Genomic DNA, 12,374 nt, shown 5'->3' with positions numbered 1-12,374 from the left:
CTGAATCATAAGGGATAACATGGGATGGATGAGAAGAATTAAAACCTGTAATAATGTATAGAATTATCACTGGGTGTGGTCCAGGTTGTCCTTCAGACCTACTTCTCCAGCCACTCCTATTTCAAAGATGTGGCAGTTAAGGTCCAGGAATTTCTGGTGATCCTGATTCCTAATTAAGAGTCAGAAACATGCTCCAGTCTAGTTCTGTCTCAGAATGGGGTAGCTCCTAGTCTAGGACTTTGCCATGAACAACTTAATACTTTTATTTATATTGAGTCATTTAATATGCAGAATCCCAAATAGATATTGAGGACTTTTGGGATTATACCTCGATTTATTTATTATATCTTTGAATATACCTCTTTGAATAGTTTTCCTTTTGGTTGCTGTCTCATTACAATACACATGTGACTTATCACAGTCTACTGATATCAACATTTTACCACTTTGAGTGACACATGGGGGCCTTATTTCCATTTAAATGCTATTACCTTTCCCACTTTTAAATATTATTGTCTTGAGTATCAGATGGTGTTATAATGTTTGTTTCAGTCATCTAATATATCTTATGAAACTCATGAGGAGGATCATCTATCGTATGTAGCCATATTTCAGCTTGTTTTGTTGTTTTCTTTCCTAATGCTCCATGGTTCCATCTTCCATCGTTTTCTTTCTGTTCAAAAAACTTATTTTAGCCATTTTTAAAAGGTCTGCCAGCAACACAGTCTTTTTGTTTCTTTCATCTGTTTCTATATTCCCTTCATTCTTGAAGTATAGTTTTCTTGGATATAGAATTTGAAGATGACAGTTCTTTGTTTTCAGCACTTGGAAAATGCACCTTTTCCTTCTGGCCTATATGGTTTCAGGTAAGAAATCTGCTGTTATTGGAGTTGATATTCCCTAATAGGTAATGTGTTGTTGCTCTCTGAGTGCTTTCAAGACTTTTTTTTTTTTTTTTTTTTTTTTTGCAATTCACTTATCAAAATTTTAATTATGAAATGTCCTGGTATGGATTTCTTTGGGTTTATCCTGTTTGAGATTTATACAGCTTATGAATCTGTAGATTTATTTTTTTTGCCAAATTTAGAAAATTTTAGGCCATTATTTTAAAAATACTTTTTCAAGCCCACTCTCTTTTTCTCCCTCTATTCTGGACCTCTGATGATGTGAATATTGAACATTTTGTTATTGTGCTACAAGTCCTTGAGGGTCTGTTATTTGTCGGTTTTTAGTCTATTTTCTTCTTGTTCGTAGTGAGTAAATTTGGTAATTCTGTTGATCTGTTCTCAGGTTCACTGATTCTGTCGTTTGTCACCTTCATTTTACTATTGAACCCACTAAGTTTATATTTGTTGTACTTTTTAGTTTTATAATTTCCATTTGGTTCTTTTTTTAATTTCTCAAAAAATACGGAATGCGTCACGACTTTGCGTGTCACCCTTGTGCAGGGGCCATGCTAATCTTATCTATGCTGTTCCAATGTTAGTGTATTTGCTGCTGAACTGTGAGCACCGTGGTTCTTTTTTTTATAACTTCTAGTTCTTGGCTGAGATTTTCTATTTTTTCATTTGTTTCTAAATAATCTGCAATTACTCATTACACTATTTTGAGGATGGCTGCTTTAAAATCTTTGTCAATAAGTTCTTCTGTTTCATCTCTGGGTTAGTGTCAGTTGTCATTTCACAGTCAAGTTGTGATTTTCCTGATTTTTGGTTTGTTGGCTAATTTTTCATTCTATCCTGGAATTTGGCTATGCTGTTAGGAGACTCAGAGTCCGATTTAAATCTTTTGTTTTAGTAGGCAGTCATCCCATTTAGGTTTAGCAAGAAAATCCTGGCCTAATTTTGTGGGCTGTGCATCCAATGACAATTATATTTTCAGAGACTGTGGTGCTATTTTGGTCTTCTTGGTTTATCTGGGGCTGCTAGGGTTCCTCCTGGTATCTGCTGGTGCTGCCTGAAGGGGTGGAGCTCCTGGGTAGAGCCTCATGATGCCTCTGATGGGGGTAGAGGGAATACAAACAGATATCCTGGAGACAGGCACTAGTGCTGAGGACTGTCCCTCTCGCCAAGGAGAACACTTCCCAGGTGGAGCCTTTTTTTGTGGCAGGATCCCCTTTGCTAGTGCTGCAAGCCACCTGCTGTTTCTCATTGGAGGAAGGGAGTCTTAGGCTTGGTGAGTAAGGAGAGTGCTTTCCTGTCTCCTTATGGTCAGCAGGTGTTATTAGTCTCACGCTGCTAATAAAGACATACCTGAGACTGGGTAATTTATAAAGGAAAGAGGTTTAATTGACTCCCAGTTCCACATGGCTGGGAGGGCCTCAGGAAACTTACAATCATGGTGGAAGGGGAAGCAAACACGTCCTTCTTCACAAGGCAGCAGGAGAGAGAAGTGCTGAGCAAAGTGGGAAAAGCCCCTTATAAACCCATCAGATGTCGTGATAACTTACTATCACAAGAACAGCATGAGGGTATCCACCCACATGATTCAATAACCTCCCACCAGGTCCCTCACAACGCAGGATTATAGGAACTATAATTCAAGATGAGATTTGGGTGGGGACACAGCCAAACAATATCAGCATGGCTCCTGCTCCATTTTCCCTGGCTAGTACTGCTGGCCAGCCTGGTAGTATTATTGGGACTCCCCTTTGGTCTGAATGGGAATGAGCCTATTTGGGCTGGCTACTAGGTTGAGGCTCTAGAAACACTGGGCTTTGGTGACCTTCTGTGAGGTTGTGGGTTGTAAGACACTGTCACTATGACATTCCTCTAGTTGTAGGGTCTCTAACCATTTCACCTTTTGGAGTTCTCTGGCTTCCTTTTTTGTTTTTTCTAGGGTTTATGTTTATACTTAGCTGGGAGGAACAGGGAAAAAGTATCTGTACCATCTTGTCCAGTCCAGAATTCTTGTGCAGGGACTATTTTTGGGTAGAGGTGGGGTGGGAGAAGACCCTTAAGACTACTCATTATAGAAAAAATTAATTTAGTTAGTGGCTTTGTTTCAGTAGAAAGTTTTCTATTTTTCTACCTTTCATAATTCCTGTAAACAAAACTGAAATGCAGTCTACCTGCCCTCTCTCTTCCCCCTACTTCGTAATCATGCTGTGATATGGTTTGGCTGTGTCCCCACCCAAATCTCATCTTGAATTGTAACTGCCACAATTCCCACATGTCATGGGAAGTACCTGGTGGGAGGTAATTGAATCATGGAGGTGGGTCTTTCCCATGCTGTTCTCATGATAGTGAATAAGTCTCACGAGATCTGATGGTTTTATAAAGGGCAATTCCCCTGCACACACTCTCTCTTGCCTGCTGCATGTAAGACATACCTTGCTCTTCCACCATGGTTGTGAGGCCTCCCTAACTATATGGAACTGTGAGTCCATTAAACCTGTTTCCTTTATAAATTACCCAGTCTCAGGTGTGTCTTTATTAGCAGCATGAGAACAGACTAATACATGCTGCCTCTATGGGCTTCAATGAGCTGAAGTTCTTATATCTTTAGGAGCGTGGAGGAAGAGTTAAAGCCTCACTTTCAGTTTTGCTACTCTTGTCGTAGTGGGAACGTGAGTCAACAAATACTCTATCTTCAGGCCACCCCTTCTCCTTCTGCCTTCCTCCTAATCGCCTCTTGTCAACTTCACCAAGCTTAACTTCACAGGCTGGGAAAAATGAGCTTTTAAAGACAGTTAGTCAAATCTTATATGTCAAACTCAAAAAGAGAAAGAAACCCTAAGTGTAAATGCCATCTGGCTTTATTTACTCATCCGCCCCCTTCTCAGAATCACTTTGAGCAGATGCATGCTTTCACTCTAAAGAGCAGTTTATAGGAACAGATTGAAGAAAAGATTTGTTTTAAACATTTCAGCACGATAATTAGATTCAATTAAATTTGTCACTAAGTGTTCTGTAACTTAAGATGCCCTAGCCCTTGGCACATATGAGCAAAAATCTAAAAAACACAGGGAAGGTGCTGATGAAGGTTTTGGATGAGGGTTCAAGTAGCCAAATACTACCTTCACTTTTAAGATAAATCTAAAAGAAAATTTTTAAAGTAGTAAATATAACTCTATAAAATACAAATGGAATTCTTAAATTTCAGGAAACACCCAAAGATTCAGAAATGAATCATATTTCCTCATTTGTTGGGCATTAAAAATGTAATTTTATACTAGTGATAGCAACAGGGTCAAGAAAGCTTGGGTATGGTGCCAGAAACTGTAACATTAAAAGTAGAAAAACTTGATTCTTCCTTAGATGAATTTATGTGTGACTAGAAATGCTATGAAATGTTCTCAGGTAGGAAAGTACTTGCGGCACAGAAGAAAATCCCTGTTCTCTAGGATTTTGGGGGAAAAACTTTATCTTAAATTATTTTAGGTATGAAATCATTTACAATTGTAATTTTTATTTTAACATGGTGGGAGTGAGAAATATGGACCACTAAGGATGCTCACATCCTTATCCCTGGAACCAAAAGAGACTTTTCAGATGTAATTAAGTTAAAGGCCTTGAGATAGGGAGGTTTTATGCTGGATCATTGGCTTTGAAGAAAGAGGAAGGGTCCATGAGCAGTGGAAGCTTCTGGAAGCTGGAAAAGTCAAGGAAACTGATTCTTCCCTGGATCCTAAAGAAAGAATTACAGCCCTGCTAACACTTTGATTTTTGCCTAGCAAGGACTCACATCAGATTTCTGACCTCTAGAATTATAAGATAATAAATTTGGGTTATTCTGAGTCACAAAGTTTTGTGATAATTTGTTACAGCAGAAATAGAAAACGAATACAAATAAGTGAGTTATTTTTAAGAGGGTTGCTATTTGTCTCATATAACTTTTTATGTAAAAGCATTATCTACACTACTGACTTTGCCCCTAGGAAAACATTTGGCAATGTTTGGAGACATTTTTGATTTTCACAATGGGGGCGTGGGGGTGGTGTATTACTGGCACTGAGTGGGCAAAAGCCAGGGGTGCTGCTAAATATCTTACAATGGAATGACCAGTCCCACAAGAAAGAATCATCTAGCCAAAATAGAGAAATTCTGAGCTAGGTTAATTTATATACTCAAAGCATGTAGGAAATTGAGGCTTCCCTATTCAGTTTGCTCTAAACTAACTGCATAGTCTAGAGCTGCACTGTCCAATAGGGTAGCTATTAGACACACATGTCTGTTCAAATTTAAATTAGTTACAGTTAAACAAATGGAAAAATTCAGTTTCTCAGTTGCACTTATCATTTTTCAAGTGCTTGATAGCCATATGTGCCTAGTGGCTACCATATTCAACAGCTCTGATATAGAACATTTCTATCATTGTGGAAAGTTCTATTGAGTAGTGCTGGTCTTCTAGACTCTTGCTACCCAAAGTGCTGTACATGGATGAGTAACATTAGCATTACCTGACAGCTGTTAGAAATGCTGATTCTCAGGTCCCACTCCAGACCTACTGAATCAGAATCTGTATTTTAATAGATCTCTGGGTGATTCATGTACACAGTGAAGTTGATAAAGCACTGGTCTAGGTGACTTTCTCTTGCTTTCTTCCTCTCCCTGTCATTTCCTTTCTCCTCCCTCTGCTACTCCCTGCACTTACAGTTCCCGTGTAGCTACATAAATACTTTTCTTTCCAGCTTCAGTTTCTAGTTTCCTCAAGCCAGGTCTGTGTATTATTTCATCTCTATATTCTCCCAAAGACACTGACTATATTGCATTGCATAAAATAGCTGCTTGATATTATTTATGGATCGAATGAACTTCTGAAAATTCTTGATGTAGATAATTTTCATTTTAACTGAATGGATGGCTGCCACCATTTTTACTTTGTAATTCAATTCAAACATTTCCTAGAGTGTCAACTATGAAAAAAGATAGCCATTTCAAATATCTAGAAATTTCATAGTAAATTGAAGCTTCCTAATGATTTCACAGTGTGAAGAAGAGAACTCATCCTAAGTATCCTATATTCTGATTCTTGATGTGTAACAAAATGTAGCCAGTATTTCCATTCTTAACATTCCATTCTTAACATTAATTCTCCAGAGCAATCATTTGTGTAATGGAATAATTTGTGTTATATTTTTAAAAAACAATTAGCCGATGTTTGTCCAAGGAACCTAAGGGGATTATCAGGTTTTTGGTATTTATCAAAATCTATTACTTTATATGATGGTTACAACTACAAGGAATTATCTCATTTTTTTTCTTTGCAAGAATGCAGTGAAAACACTCATAGGATGTTTTGGAGTTAAGGTGACACACATTACGTGAAAGGCCTGATTTTATGAATACTGCACCTTACAGCAAAAATAAGAATTCACTGCTACAAAAAAGGAGCAAATTAAAAATTCTAGTTTAATTAGACAGAGATTTCTCAGGCTGTAAGTGATCTCCTTCATTTTGCAGATGAGGAATTTGAAGCCTAGAGAAGTTGGTGCTAGTCAAAAGATCAAACCGTTGCATGTTTTGTGGAAAGGACAATATTGGAGGCTTGCTTTTAAACATAGCTGTCTTCATCTCGTAAACGTGTGCTGTAAACCGGATGACCCTTGAGGGCCTTGCAACTTTTAAAACATTTTAAATCCGGTTCTCCCACTCTAAATATAGCGTTCGTATAGTTTCATACTGCCTGTCTGTAGACTATTTCTGTCTGGAGAAAAGGATGGGTAAATGGATGGAAACTGTCACTACAATACTAGTACAAAAGTTAGATTTAAATTCATGTTTCTTTGCACACGGTAATCTACATAAAAAAGTTTTTACTTCATATGTACATGAATAAAAGTGCCAAGTTATATTAATTCTCTGATAAAACAGTTTTGTAATTCCAAAGCTACTGGGCAAAGTCCAACAGACACATATTTTTTAAATTTCTAAAAGCAAAACTAACACTGGAAAAAACAACTTGGTCCAGAAATATTGGTTTGTATTGCTTGGAATTGTAAGCATTGTGTTGTTTTAAGGTCCTTTTTACCCTTCAGGATAGAGCCATGGCTTTCACTGGATTCCCAGAGGCACCAATGTCACAGAAATGAGTCACTAGTTTTCTCAACTCTTGAAATACGCATCTGAAGACCAGTGAAAATCTGACTTGTCAAGACTATGATTCTAATTACTAGGGTTTCTTGAGCTCACTGTTTTTGCTATTAAATATTTTCTTCCTTCCTCCAGAAATTCTGTGTTTGAGGATTTTATGTATCCCTTGTGAAATAACCCCCAAATAATGAAAATTCAACAATACAAAGTGATGCGGAGACAATGCTCCTTGACGACAGTAGTGTAGATATCTGCTCATTCAAAAAAAAAAAAAAAATCAAAGGCCTTATTTTAGTCTATATCTATTTTTTTCTACTTTTCAATGTTTCTCCCTATCTTTCTAGAATTAGTTCTCCAGTTGTCTTTTTCCTTTTACCTTATGTTGTTTTATCTTCAAAGACAGTGTGATGCAGCTTAGTAAGGATGCTATGATTTGAAGAACACAGATGCCTCTAACTTAGGGAAGAGGAAGCCAAATGCTGTTCCACATTCAGATAAACAGATGAATGGATGCAAAAGTTTCTCCCTATAAGATGTGTTTGTAGTTCTGATGCATAAGAACTTTGCCAGCATGCTAAGGGGGTTGAAGGGTACTGTATTAGTTTGTTTTCACACTGCTGATAAAGACATACCCGAGACTGGGCAATTTACAAAAGAAAGAGGTTTATTGGACTTACGGTTCAACATGGCTGGGAGGCCACACAATCGTGGAGGAAGGCAAGGAGGAGCAAGTCATATCTTACATGGATGGCAGCAGGCAAAGCGAGAGCTTGTGCAGAGAAACTCCTGTTTTTAAATCAGATCTCATGAGACCCATTTGCTATCATGAGAACAGCACAGGCAAGACCCTCCCCCATGATTCAGTCATCTCCCACGGGGTCCCTTCTGCAACACATGGGAATTATGGGAGCTACAAGATGAGATTTGGGTGGGAACACAGAGCCAAACTATGTCAGGTAGGAAGGCAGGATTCAGGAAAATAAATTTCTCTGTCTGATTAAAGAGTTCACTAAATCACGCCTGTAATCCCAGCACTTTGGGAGGCCGAGGCGGGCAGATCATGAGGTCAGGAGATCGAGACCATCCTGGCTAACACGGTGAAACCCCATCTCTACTAAAAATAGAAAAAATTAGCCAGGTGTGGTGGCAGGTTCCTGTAGTCCCAGCTACTCGGGAGGCCGAGGCAGGAGAATGGCGTGAACCTGGGAGGCGGAGCTTGCAGTGAGCCGAGATCGCGCCACTGCACTCCAGCCTGGGCAACAGAGCAAGACTCCATCTCAAAAAAAAAAAAAAAAAAAAAAAAAAAAGATTTCACTAAAAAGTTGCATATTCAAATACAAGTCACTTAACTCACCCCCTCCCAAATTTTAAGTCATGCTTCAGTGTATTATGTGTTTAGTACAAGTTCATACAGTGCTTAAATCCTAGTCTTCAATCTAGTAACCTCACTATGGGTAATCCTTAGTGTACTATTCTTGTGGATCCTTTCCTTTGTTTTTCTTGCCTACTTAAATGTAGGGTTACTTTCTAGATCATACCATGGAGTAGTACAATGGGGAATGTCTTAAAAATCAAATACTTAAGTGCAAAACACAAAATAAGGTGTAATTCAGTAACAATCAGACTAAGCAAATAAAAAACATTCTGAGGTGCCTTTTAAATGTTTCAAGTGTGGGTTGCCCCTGATAAATTTAATTAGGCATTATAAAGAGATAACATATAAATGCATTTAAAAGATATAATTCCACCTCAAAACTTTACATAGTTAAAAATCAAAAGGCCACAAACGACCTGAATAAATAGCAGGAGTCTGAAAAACAACTGTCAAAAAGAAAATTGTCAGAAATGTTTTTGAAAATATAATGAGGGCCCTAGAAAGTATCCAGCACAGTTAAAAATCTGTCGTGGTAACAAGAATAATTATGAGCAGGACTTGAGGTTCTTCATTAGCATCATATACCTGGATTAAATGGAGCAAGTACATTTCTCCCTCTGATCTAAACTGGAAGCGAGCACTTTACTGGTTTACAGCTAAAGGATGACAAAGGAATTGACCCAGCTTACATCTTCCCGAACAGTTTTTCACTCTGTAAGCCTGATCTGATTAAGATTTTTGACTAAGAAATGGATACGAAATGGATGGGTAAATGGCATGAGAAGCAAGAGAAATGCCCAGATGTCCCAAAGGCTGTCTTTCCATTCTTCATGCAGGGCCAACATGAAGCCCCTCTGGGCTGCATCTGGTTCTCTTTTGTTGCTACTTTATTTCTTAGGAAAATTATTTTTATTGTTTTTTAGCCAGAACTGTTCTGCAGTGAAATTCTCTCAGTGCTGGCCTTTGCCCAGCCGCCCAGCTGTTTCTGGAGGGTGGGGTCCAATCTTACCGAGGTGGCCAGAGTGCATCCAGCTCTGAACACCCCCCAGTCAGTGCTATGTTGTCTGATAAGTCTCCAGCAGACCCTCCCGAACTGTAACCTGTGACAAACAGAAATACGAGGCCTGTGTGTTCACTCCCTAAAGAGTTCCCTCCCTGGCTTATCTATTTTCCTCAAACATCTCAACTAGGTCAGGCCCTGTCATTAAAAACAAGTGGGTCTCCCCTAGTTTCCCAGCTAAGAAGATCTGGCCTCTGCCTTAGGTCCTGACTAGGGGGCCCCGTGCTGCAATAACTGATTATGCAGCCCACCCAGCCTAGTGGCCAGGCCCCAGTGTCTGCTCCACAGAGGAGAGGTTGGAGCCAGCCACCAAGAACCTTTGCTGGCTATGCCTGGCTGTGGCAGCTGTTCTGGCTGTGCAGCTCTGAGCATGCTCAGAGTGGGGCGTCCACTACACCCTGTCTTCCCAGGCTCTCTAAAGCCAGAAGGATTTCATCCTTTTCCAGAATGTGGTACTTTAGCAGGCTGAAATAGTCCATTCCTCTTAGAAATTGTTCCCCTCTACTTGAAGAATAGTAAAATAAAGGACCATTTAAACTTTTAAACTTGACTCTTACCTCAAATTCTTTTTCAAATGAGATTGGGTCTAAAATTAAGAAATTAAAAGCAAATATTCATTTTATATTCTTTTTTTATTTTTTAAGACTAGGTCTTGCTTTGTCATCCAGGCTGGAGTGTGGTAGTGCAATCATAACTCACTGCAGCCTTGACCTCCTGGGCTCAAGCAATTCCCCCACCTCAGCCTCTCATGTCGTTGGGACCACATGTGTGCGCCACTGCATCTGGCTGATTTTTTTTTTTACTTTTTCTGGAGGTAGGGTTTCACCTTGTTGCCCAGACTGGTGTTGAACTCCTGGGCTCAAGCGATCCTCCTGCCTCAGCCTCCCAAAAGGCTGGGATTATAGGTGAGAGCCACTGCACCTGCCCCTTATTTTTAATTTTAAGCAAAAAGGGGACTGACTCTGAAGTTCAAGAAGTCATCAAGAAATGCTGATGGGTTACTTCAGAATTGTTTCAGATTAAAGGACAGCCTGATGTCACTCTGTGACTATGGTAATGGCATAGTAGGGAGTACAGCTTCCCACTTTGCTATCTCTAGGTTGGGAGAACCAATAACAGTTCACCCAAAATATCCACATTTCTTGGAGGCTTATCCTTTGGGTATTCACTGAAGAAGGAAAGGAAAGAAATGAAGGGAACCCATTAGGTGGCCCTGTGCTTCGTACTCCACTTGCAGTGTCTCATTCAGTCCTCACAATAGTGCTGAAAGTAGATCATATCCCCTTTGACAGATAAGGAAATTGAGGCTGGGCAAAAGTGAGTAACTTGTCCAATGTCCCATATGCAGTAAGGAAAAGAAACAGTATCTGACCTCAGGTCTGTCTCTTTCCTCCTATAAAAGATGAATACATACCTTTAAAGTCCTCCAAGTTACCCAGCCTCAGAGATTAAAATAAATTTTATTTCCAAGATACCTCTATTCTTCTTCCTCCCCACTAACTAGCTTCTTGAGTTCCCATGTGAATATTGTCATTCATTTCCTTAATTATTAAAGAAAAACATGTTTCTTTTCTTTAAACTGGTAAATAGTGTTTAATAAAGGCTTTATCATTATTTTAAAAACATTTTTAATGAAGTTCTTTCCATTGAAGCATTTCTAATTTATTCTAATGAAGCATTTCCAAAGAATAAAGAAAAGTAATAATTTAGGGTTGATTATCTACATCAATATCATTATCAAAGTCCACTGTCTGTCCTCTTTTTTCCTCCTGCTTAGACCAGGGAGCATAGTAGATGAACATCATGCGGGCCAGCACACTGAGGCCACGTGTAAGCAGGTGGAAAAATTATGTGCATGAAACAGACAGTCCCATACCACTTTTGGTTACAAACACTTGCCCTGGATGAGAGCAGGAATTGAGACCAAGTTTGTGTCCCAGTGGGTTCCAGGACTTTTTTTTTCCATCAATTTCCACCCTGTCCTGGACAGGCTTAGAAAAACATGTTTCTTACCCAAAAAAGTTACAAAAACAATGTTTACATTAAAATTTAAAGTCCATGCAACTGCCCCTGGTTCCTCAAGGTAACTACTGCCAATGATTTGGTGTGTATCCTTCTAGACATTTTTTGTAATGCACATAGGGTATATATGCATATAAGTACCTATAGCAATTTTATAATAAGTGACCTATTGTACCTGATGTAACTTTATAGACTTAATGTAATGTGCATCTCTTCCCATGTGGGTAAATATGATAGAGCAGTGCCAATCTGCTTAATGGCTGCTTACTACTCCACTTATGTATACTATCAGTGGATATTGAGATAGTTTCTAATTTTCTACTGTTATAAATATTTCATTGAACATTTTGTGGTTGTATTTTTATAGCTTCTTCAGGTATATCTGGATGATACATTTCTAAAATGGAATTGTTAGGTAAAAGAGGACATTGTACATTTAGATATTGCCAAATTGCCCTTCAAAAAGATGGTCAAATGACTCTTCTATCAACAGTATATGAGTGTGTCCATTTATGTATTACCATTATGTCACTAGTAAGAGCATTTTAAATCTTTCCCACTCTGCTACCTATTCTTTTTAAGATCAGAATAACACATTTAATACTGATGAGCTTTAGTTCTGAAGCCAAAGTGCTTGCTAACATTTCATCCGTGGATCAACAGACTCAACCACCCAGCCACAGATATTGCTGGACAATCATGGGTTTCCCCAGTAAGGGTGCAGCCTGCACCACTAAGCTTATTGAGTGTTTTTGAGCCAGCCAGCCTGCCTGTCTGCCTGCCTGCCTTCCTGCCTTCCTGCCTTCCTTCCTTCCTTCCTTCCTTCCTTCCTTCCTTCCTTCCTTCCTTTCCTCCCTCCCTCCCTCTTCCTTCCCTTTCCCTT

General features: G+C 39.0%; 1 protein-coding gene and 1 non-coding gene across 2 annotated transcripts in view; one reads left to right on the top strand and one right to left on the bottom strand.

Annotated features, from left to right (window-relative positions):
- The window catches only part of LPAR1 (lysophosphatidic acid receptor 1), a 134,993-nt gene that overhangs the window by 101,869 nt on the left and 20,750 nt on the right, over positions 1 to 12,374 (top strand). The window lies entirely within an intron of this gene.
- Positions 1,404 to 1,512, bottom strand: LOC129044862 (U6 spliceosomal RNA). Its single transcript, XR_008504836.1, has one exon. It is a non-coding gene; the product is annotated as a U6 spliceosomal RNA (small nuclear RNA).

Source organism: Pongo pygmaeus, chromosome 13, assembly GCF_028885625.2.
Source record: "Pongo pygmaeus isolate AG05252 chromosome 13, NHGRI_mPonPyg2-v2.0_pri, whole genome shotgun sequence".
NCBI classification, from domain to species: Eukaryota; Metazoa; Chordata; class Mammalia; order Primates; family Hominidae; genus Pongo; species Pongo pygmaeus.
This window is presented reverse-complemented; position numbering and strand designations above follow the sequence as displayed.